The following is a 10,607-nucleotide window of genomic DNA, read 5'->3' on the forward strand; positions in this document are numbered from 1 at the left end:
TTTTTGGGTAGACTCTTTATAAATAAACAAAAAATGTGTGTGTGTGTATGTGTGTGTGTGTGTACGTGTTTTTGTGACATATCAGGACACAAATCTGTATAATGACATGGGTATGACACAGGTATTACAAAAAGGAGGTGAAATATGAGGACATTGGTGACGTCCTCATTTCTCAAAATGCTTATAAATCCTACAGAATGAGTTTAATCAGAGAGTAAAGCTGCACACAATCTCCTGTGATGGTTGGGTTTAGGGGTGGGGTGGGGTGAGGGCAATATAATATACGGTTTGGGCTGCATAAAATGAATGGAAACCTATGTAATGTCCCCACTTTTCACAAAAACAAACGTGTGTGTGTGTGTGTGTGTGTGTGTGTGTGTGTGTGTGTGTGTGTGTGTGTGTGTGTGTGTGTGTGGTGTGTGTGTGTGTGTGTTTGTGTGTGTTTGTGTGTGTGTGTGAGTGAATATGATGTTTGGACGAGTGTTCTGTATTGACCTCGTTTCATTATAAATACCTTGTTTGCAATTTCTTTCCAAAGGGTTGAAAAGTGGTTCGCCATGTTGTCAAGATTGCCAATTTGTGTACAGTTAAACATAAATAATGGCAGTTCAGACATTTGACATTTGGGGATAGGAGTTCCAAAAAAAATAGATTCAGAGTTTTTTTTTTCTCTACTTTATAAGAAATGGCACTGTATTTCTAACAAATATTTCACCTTGCACATGTGATTGACTGGTAAACTGCACACACATTGTATATTGTAGTCTTGTTTCAACACAGTTTCCTTTTGATGTGCATTTTACAAACTCTATTCTTGCTTCATTTTAATTGTTTTGTTTTTAATTGTTTTATCATATTATTGTTGGGCATTTATATATGTCACCCTGGATGACTAAAGCAGACGCACAGGTATATTTTAGCAATAGCCAAAAATCCATTGTATTGATCAAAATTATGCATCTTTAAGCCAAAAATCATTTAAATATCATGACATTTGTAAATTTTCTACCATAAAAACATTAAAACATAGTTTTTAAATAATAATAGGCATTACTATACTTCATTTAGACAGCTTTAATCTCACTATTTAGATTTGTAATACCTTGATTCTGGATTTTCAAATTATCTCTGCCAAATATGTCTCATTATATATATATTTTTGTTGTTCATTTCATGTCTACCCAAATCAGAGCTACTAGTATATCTTCATATTTTTAAAAAGGCTCACTTCAGTGACATTTCATGCTGAGATAACTGTTTCTGCAGTCTTTTTAAATAGAAACATAAAGAACTGATACAATAATGAGGAATTGACTTTCATTATCAGGGATTATAGACCCATCAGAATTGAAACCGATTCCAGAAATATCCATTCAGGGCAGATTGAGATCCAGCATGTGGCTTGTGAAACGTTTATGTATTTTGAAATATTGGTAACACTTTAGTTTAGGTCATAACTCATGCTATTAACTACTGGCTTATTAAATACATATTATTAATATATTAACTGCTAATTAGATTGTTTAAAGAATGATCTTATTCTGCATCATTATCCTACTCAAAACCTAACCCAACTTCTACCTTATTACTATTAATAAATGCTTCTGAGGCATGCTTCTGAGGTTTTCACCACAGTGTCGGCAAACATATTGCTGCCGATTATTGAAAATTGTCGGCGAAATTTGGATGAGAAACACAGGAGAAACCCTTTTTGCAGCATAAAAGTCATTTTTATTATTGTCGATATTTTTTTTTATTTAAAAAAAAATCTGTGAAAGTATGGACGTAAAATCTTATATTGTTGTGATTATCGTTTTCCAGGCTAAAAGATTTTAGCCCAAACCAATTTTAAACCATTTTAAAAGATGTAAGGAACACAGCAGGGTTAGTTAACAATTAAACAAACAAAATAATTTTTTGACTTTTGAGTGTAATGTTAAGAACTTTTAAAATATTTTTTTTATAGAAAAAAAATTGTTTTAACAGAAAATAAATATTTCATTTCTAATAATTCAAATAAATGCATTGTATAATAATGGATAAATGGATAATAATGCAAATAGATTCAAAATGTGTTTATCCAATAAACAAATAAATAAATAAACATACTGTGCTATGTGGAATAATAAAGAAATGAACCAACTACTGAGGAAATATAGCTACTGTTTAAAGTAAACTGAATTTAAATTGATGTTGCAAAATCTGCCTGTATATGTGTTACAACTAACCCTTTGTCTGTTACAACTTGCCCAGCAGGTGGGGTAATTAGTAATATTTTTACTCCTGGCACTTTTGGCAATACTGCACAGTCCGACGACCATAATTCCAGTGCTCATTGGTAGAAGAGGCTTGTGTGTTATTGGTAAAAATTATGGTTGGTCTAACTCCATTACTTTGTTCATTATTTGACGAAAACCAAAAAGTGTTACTTTGTGCCCCATTCTCCTGTAATGGTTTGTTAATACTGTGAATTGTGACCTAAAGTGTTGCCAAAAATTCTAAGAATTTTCTGTATCTAAATGGCATCTGTAACATAGCCTTTACTAATGTGTGGTTTGGTAACAGCATTATATTTGACATGAGTGTACAACTTCTTCATTACAAATCACTTCATTACTTTACCATTTTGTTGGCAGAACACAAAATGTTTTTGTACTTGTGGTGTCGTTGACTGAAGCACATAGATCAGAAATGCAGTAATTTGTCAGATATTCCCATCTCTGGCTTCTCAAACACATCAGAATACATATAATGATTAACAGTCTGGCCTCACTAGTTCTGTATGACAGTGATGATAAACTGTGATGAGGAATCTGATTTAACAGTCTACATTTATTCCAGTATGAATATTCAAACTGAATCAGAACTGAGGGCCAGAGCTTAATTGTGATTGTATAAGTTCTGTATACAATACCAAAGCAGACAATATATCATTTCAAATGACTAAAAACCTCAACTAAAGTCACTTTTTGACATCAAATGTGGCCAGAGCAAACGTCACAATGTCATATTTGAAAGCAAGTGCTGGAAAACACCTGTGAGCTCCTGAGAACTGTGCATTGACAAATATTTTTGTATTTTTATCATCATGCAGTCAGTGCATGTGTGTGAAAAGAATACATGGATTTTTTTCACTTACTGATTCCCCAACATTTCTGTGTTTTTTATAAAATGAAAACTTCACTGACCTGCAGTTTTTATTCAAATATTTATTACCTCTTCACAATAATTGAGACAGTTCAGTTGTTAAAGGGATAGTTCACATAAAAATGAAAACTCTGTCATCATTTACTCATCATTTCATTGTTTCAAACTTTTAAGAGTTTCTTTCATCTTTTGAACACAAGCGAAGATATTTTGAAAAATGTTGCAAACCTGTAATTATTGACTTCTATAGTATTTGCTTTTTTCCTACTATGGAAGTCAATGATCACAGTTTTTTAGCTTTAATCAAAAATCCAATTAGTTGGTCATTAACTTTTAGTTACACTTTATTTTATTTCAAGTTTCTTTTATTAGATTTTCTTTAACATGGAATCTTAATTACAACTTTAATTTTATAATTATCCTTCCATATTGATGTTAACACTACCCCAAATAAATACTTCCTTCCCTCAGCAGCCTCTAACCATTAATAAAACTAAATAAGAATAATTAAGCTTATAATAATAATAATAATAATAATAATAATAATAATAATAAATAAATACATAATAAAGATGAATAAATTTAAAAATAATTATGTATTCATATATTATTGCTCAGCTTAAGAATCAAGAGAGTTTGTCAGCAGATACTCTAAAAAGAAGTGCCACAACTTGTCAAATGTCTTTAAAGAACGAGTAAGTGATAGTCTAGTTTTTTTTTTTTCAATTTAATACAAGTAAACACTTCTTTTATCCATGCATCAAAGAGGGTGGAGAAACATGTTTCCACTTCAACAGGATGGTAAAGTATAGCTAAAGCCTTTTAGACTATTACTGAAAGGTTAACATCTACTGCCAATCCAAAACTAGCCAGAAGTGGATTTGTGTCCATGTAGTAATAATAATAATAATGCATTTTATTTATATCGCGCATTTCTAAAACCCAAAAGCGCTATATCTATGTCAAATGCATCTTTCAAAGTTTGAAATATTTTAGTCCAATAATCCAATAATTTTGTGCATTCCCACAACAAGAGATCCGCTGGTGATTGCTTGCACCTTCTACATGCATCGCTGACAGAGGGGTATATTTTAGCAAGTCTAGCATTAGTTTTGTAAACCCCATGGTTGCACTTTATTTTAAGGAATTCTTGTTACAGGGTTAAATAAACTACTTAGAGTATTAATAAATTACATGTACTTCTAATATAGTTTGGTTTTGAATGTGAATAAGGTTTAGAGGTTGTACTTAATTATGCAGAATCGATTGTAATTACTATGAAGGGCATTGAACACGTAACAAGTATTACCAACTTAACCTATACGGCACCTCGAACTGCTGTGTACTTGCGTAAAAATTCATTGCTGGGGTAATGAACTGTCAGATATGCTCAACAGGGTATTTACAGCCAGGTGAAAAGAAATACTTTATTAATGTAAACTCATATGGATGCATAATTTTCAGTTTTTAAAAAAAATATTTCTTACTGCAAATCGAAAAAATATATCGAAAGTGCACAAACATGCACAAAACTTCTTGTAATCTGAAACACTGTAAAATGGAGGATCGTGCAGTGCACACACATGACTAAAAGAAAACAAAAACAAGGGGGTTTTATTCACCATTTCCTGCCTAGCCACTTATTTTGTTACACCACCAAATGTAATCTTTCATTTCAGTCTGTACCTTCAACACAGATAACAAAGGTAAGTTTGCACCTGAATGTGACTTAGAAATGAGTTAGGAATATATAGATCAAGCATTGTGTATATTACACAGGTTTTTTCTGTCACTTCTATAGCAGTGGTCAAAATGTATATGTTTTTGAAGCTTTCTATGCTCAACAAGCCTGCAATTATTTGATATACTATGATACTACTTTGATAGCATACTATAAAAAAGCATAATATAAAAAAAACTTTCTATTTGAGTATATTTTACATTTATTTCAGTACTGTGATGCAAAGCTAAATTTTCAGCAGCCATTAGTCAAGAAATGCTGCTTTTTGGAAACTGATATTGTGACATCAAAGACATTGTGCTGTACTTTGATACTTTTTGTTGAGCAATATATCCTCAAAAACCTGCAGTTTCAAATTCTTAAAAGACTAAATTTAAATCAGCTGAATAATACTATATACACATTATCATCCGCACTCACATGATCACATTAAGACTATTGAAAGTTTTCTGTTTCTTGGCACAGTATAATTGTTTGAGTGAAATGCTAATATTTATTTTATTCTCTAAAGGTGTGATCAAATATCTTTACATTTCAAACATTCAAACATTTTCCCAGAAATATTTCTTAATTCCTCTGAAGTTAAAATATTGCAATTTCATTAAATGTTACTAAATTAGTCATTAAATGGTAACACATAAGTATTCATTATTCCTTTCAATTTACCCCCCAACCCCCCCCCCCCCCCCCAAAAAAAAAAAACAACAACATGGAATTCTATAGTAAGACTAAATTATCCAGAAATATACAAATCAGCATAATTGTGATACTTTTTGTAATATTTTTTTATTTTTTGAGTTTTAAACAAGTGCTCACAGTTTATTTGATCATTTCAGAGATATATTCTCATTTAAGACCACCCATCACTATAAGTATTTTTTTTCTTTCAATGTGCTGACATCCCACTATTGATTGAAATAGTATTATATTATTTATATTAATATTCAACTTTACAAATAAGTACAGAATAATTTCACCTCAACAGAAATATTTGTACCACAGGTACAAAAAAATATCTGTTGTATCTCCACAGATCTTATGGAGTCACAATCTACTCTGGATACAGGTAACCAATGCTCATTTACTTTCACATTTTGAATCTTCAACCACTAAATGTCTCTTTTCCGTCTAGAGTTCAGAACAAAACTATTTCTCAATTCAATCACTGTATTGAAATGATGTTCAAACATGTTAAATGAGCTTATTGCAAATTCGTAGTCAAGTCAGAATAGTATAGATCCATATAAACACCTCAGTTGGGATGAAAATGACCAAAATGAAGAGGTTTGAGAGGAGTGGGATAAACTTTTTGTTAAACAATAAATAAATAAAGCTGCCATGTAAATACATAAACGGATTGCAATGCAACTGCCATGATTTTCCACAACTCTTTTTTTTCTTTTTTCGGAAGCATCATCTTTTAATGTTCAGGTACTTTTTTTTTTAAATGTATTTCAGGGTGTCCTTTGACAAATTGACAAATAATAATAATACATAACAGTTCATAATGTGAATAATAAAAACATCAATAAATGTATATATATATATATATATATATATATATATATATATATATATATATATATATATATATATATATATATATATATATATATATATATATATATATATATATATAGTTTTACAGGAGGCTAATACCAGTAAGCAACTATGTTTAAATCATTTTTTTCACACTTTGGTAAAACAAAATACAAAGCATTAAATTCTGCTAATTTTGTTTAAAGGTAATCTTTTAAAAGGGTTTAACTGAATATTGTCTTTTAATAAACCAACAAGCAGTTGCTAAGCAGTTGCTACAGTGCTGTGAATCATTGCTTGGGTGTTGCAAACACTTTTTACTTATACTTAGCATGACGCTTCCACAATTTAGCACTTTGCTTCTTTTAAGCACACAGTATAAACACCACAATAAAAAGACTTATCTTTTTGGCAACAACATGGTGCATTGTAAATGTTTTAAGACAGAATTGTGTAACTGTCTTTTACACAAAACATTACCTAAACGATTTGTGTTCAACTAAAATTTAATGGATTATTTTTGGATTATTTTTTTCATATCTGTAGGCTACTTCTTTTTTGTTATTGCCTTTAATGTTTATGTTTATGCAAGCAATAAATAAAATAAAAACTATAACACGCATTTTCGGCTTATTCCATTTAATGTTTATGTTTATGCAAACAATAATAAAAACTAAAACATGCATTTTCGTCTTAGTCCCTTTAATGTTTATGTTTATGCAAACAATAAAAAACAACAACAACAAAAACGAAAACACGCATTTTCGGCTTAGTCCCTTTATTAATCAGGGGTTACCACAGCAGAATGAACCACCATGTTATCCAATATGTTTTACGCAGAGGATGCCCTTTCATCTGCAACTAATAATAATAATAATAATAATAATAATAATAATAATAATAATAATAATAATAATAATAATAATAGAAATAATAATAATGCCTAATAATATACATAAAAAGAGGTAACATTCAACAAGAATTAACAATAACTTGTCATAAATACGTCAAAACAATTAGTCAGACACATGCATTTTTATGTGCATGAAAACTACATCTACTGATGGTCTATTACAAAGACATTATAACAATTATAAAATATTATAATGTCTATCTATGGTCTATCACACACTTGCATCTTATTTCGCTTCACACATACTGCACACACCCCCTTGGGGAAGTGACGTTGAGAAGATCTCCGCATGCGCATCTACTACGTGCAGTTCTTCCCCTGCTCTGTGGCGGTGGTACTCGAGCGCGTGGGCATCACTGAAGCCCTTCATATTCGCCGTCAAAAGTTTTTGACAGCTTAACACAGACACTAGAGCTAACAACCACTCAAAGGAGCAGTTATCTTAATTGAAAGTAAGTGCTTTGATCTTTATGTGCTACTAACGTTTACTATTACAGAAATGTGCAGGGTGGCCTGCAATGTGACAGCTCGACCAGAATGTGTTTCATTATTATCAGATAATAATGCTGCTAAAGTTAATTGTTGTTTAGCGTTAATAAGACAACCTTAATTCTTTTGAATGTTGATGATGCACAGCACTAAAATTACGTGTGTTAACAAATCGCCCATAGACAGTAACCTTCGCGGAAATACACTCACTTTAAACAAATTTAAGTGCATTTCGTTAACAATAATATTAAGGTCTGACATAGTGTGACATTATTTAAATTATTGTTTTTCTAAACATTGTTTATTATTAATTATTTGAGTAAAAAATAAGTATTCTGCGCGACCACGTGCGCATGAACAGGAAGTGATTTTCCTGAAGTGACCTTCAAACCTCAAGGGTTCTAATTAGGATTTTATTTATGTTTGTACTATCTGCTTTTAACGTACAGTACAATATTTAATTGTGTTAATAGTCATACATGCTTCATGTAACGTGTAACTTTTTTGTAAGCTTGAGTTTTGCAAAATAATGTTTTGTTCCCATAGTAGTTCAAGAAGTTGTATGTATCAACATTTACAATGGAAATCATTATTAACCAGTGTCTGGACTAGCTGATTGTGACTATCACGTGTGTTTCTCAACCGTGGGGTTCTCTGAGATGTTTGACCATGTCTCCAGGGATAACAATTTCAGTCATTCATTTATAATTGAGCATGAACTGCCTTTATGATTGCAGAGCTCAGTATTAAGCTGGTGTTTGTTCTCAGCATGTTGGTGTCACATAACCGCCAAAGTGTGTTGTATCTGCATTATTAGGCTCCTTTCTTTGCAGCATACAAAAATCACCACTGAATGTGAATAGAGTACACTGGATTATCAGGTCCTATCAGATAGCAAAACTAATCCTGCACAAGTTTGTTGAAACATGATGCAGTTTTAAGGTCAGGAACCTTAAAGTATAATCTCAGATAATTTAGGCGCCGTCTGCAGCATAACATTAACTAAGGGTTTTCATTTGGTTGGAAGGTTTTATTTACTTAATGATGTCCTGACGTTTATTAACCCTTCAGCATTATTTTTTTAAACTTTGGAAGTCTAGTCTGTGAAACTACTTGCCATTGTAGTAAAAACAGGCACCTATTGTGCACTATGTACTTTAGAAGGAAGTTTCATTTATAACCACATTCAACTGCTTCCTCTTTTGTACTTGAGACGGTTATGTAATGCAGAAATGAGTAAAAATCTATTTAATATTGTAATTTCTGTTCCTCTTTTGCACTTATATATTGTATTTAATGTCTTATGAATTTATTTTGGTAAAATCATCTGCTATGTTTTGGATTTTTCTTTATTTACAAACTTTTTTTGGTTAGTGTTATAGTTTAGATTAGAGTTTCTCACTTTGTATGTGTGTGGTACTGATTGTAATGTCTGTGGTAAAGACATTAAAAACCACTAAAGCAAAATGTTGCAAGAAGTGCTAAATCAAAAAATGTAGTTAAAAGTAAAAATGTGTTGTTATTTTTTTATTTGTTTATATATACACACACACACACACACACACACACACACACACACACACACACACATACAATTTGCTCAGCATATATAATATTTATATTTTTAATAGGAACCTTTACAATATTGTATTTGTGCATATACATTAGATTAGTCAGTACAGAAGCCAAATCTGGAGCTTATCTAACAAAATAATTTATGATAATGGTCCAAAAACTAGTACACCCAAATTTATATGTTGTAGAAAAATATTTAATGCAAAAAAAATAAAAATAAAGAGAAGCAAAAAAATAAAAAATGTAGATGAAATTTTGTAGGTTGTAATTTTGTTTTGCAATATTTTGCTTGTATTTATTTTGTATTATCTTTCAATTTCTAAATATGTTTTATGACTAAAATATTATACGTATAAATCTGTTTTGTTTAAATGCACCAAAATACATTGCCTATATTCACTGAGAAATGGATAAATATATTAATTTTTAAAGTGGGTCATACCTGCTGACCCTCCTATTTTTCTTGGTATTGTCCTGTATTTTACAGTTCTATCACGCTATCATCCTGTAAAGTTATCTTCTTGTTTTTCTCTTGTATTTTTAATCATTCTATGAAGGGTGGGAATAATTAGCCAATCCTCCCTATACTGAACCACCAGGGGAAACCACTTGCTCTAAAATGTGAGTCTGTTCTGTGGTTTTGTTTAATTTAGGCATGAAAACACTTTGAAATAAATATAAAAACGGTGAGATCCCCTTCCTTATCATTACATGTGCCATTGCACCTCCTATGGAATACTCAAAACAGTCATATTGCGGTGTGTGACTGTCAGCTGACGTGCTCCATAGTAATAGATAAACACTGTTTCCCAAACGGATTCTGTACACTCGATTTGAAGCCAGGCGGAAATCTGGGTTTGGGGTGTGTGTTTGAACAGGGATATACACATAATTAATAATATTAACATCTAAATATGTCGATCTGGGTGGCTTTTTTTTTCAAACAAAACTAATTTTGTTCTAAATGAGCATAAAAAGTTAGGAAAGTAATCAAAATGTTTTCATTATAGATATGTGCATTATTAAAGTGACACCTCTGTTATTTAATGTTAATCAAACTTTTAAATATCCCAATGTTGACAGGTATGAAATGGGGTGTACTTAATAATGCTAAGTACTGTATGTGTTCCCCCCTCTTCCTGAATTGATTTGATTGCTTTCCTTAGTTTAAATCGGTTAGTGTGCCAGCTAGATTGGAAGTAC

General features: G+C 31.2%; 1 protein-coding gene across 2 annotated transcripts in view; it reads left to right on the top strand.

Annotated features, from left to right (window-relative positions):
• Positions 1-7,640: 7,640 nt before the first annotated feature.
• The window catches only part of tfr1b (transferrin receptor 1b), a 15,700-nt gene continuing 12,733 nt past the window's right edge, over positions 7,641-10,607 (top strand). Inside the window, 1 exon segment of one of the 2 annotated variants that reach the window (NM_001009918.2) lies at positions 7,641-7,792. The gene's annotated coding sequence lies outside the window, so the exon portion shown is untranslated. 2 annotated transcript variants of the gene reach the window in all.

This window comes from Danio rerio, chromosome 24, assembly GCF_052040795.2.
Source record: "Danio rerio strain M-AB ecotype USA chromosome 24, GRCz13ab, whole genome shotgun sequence".
NCBI lineage: Eukaryota > Metazoa > Chordata > Actinopteri > Cypriniformes > Danionidae > Danio > Danio rerio.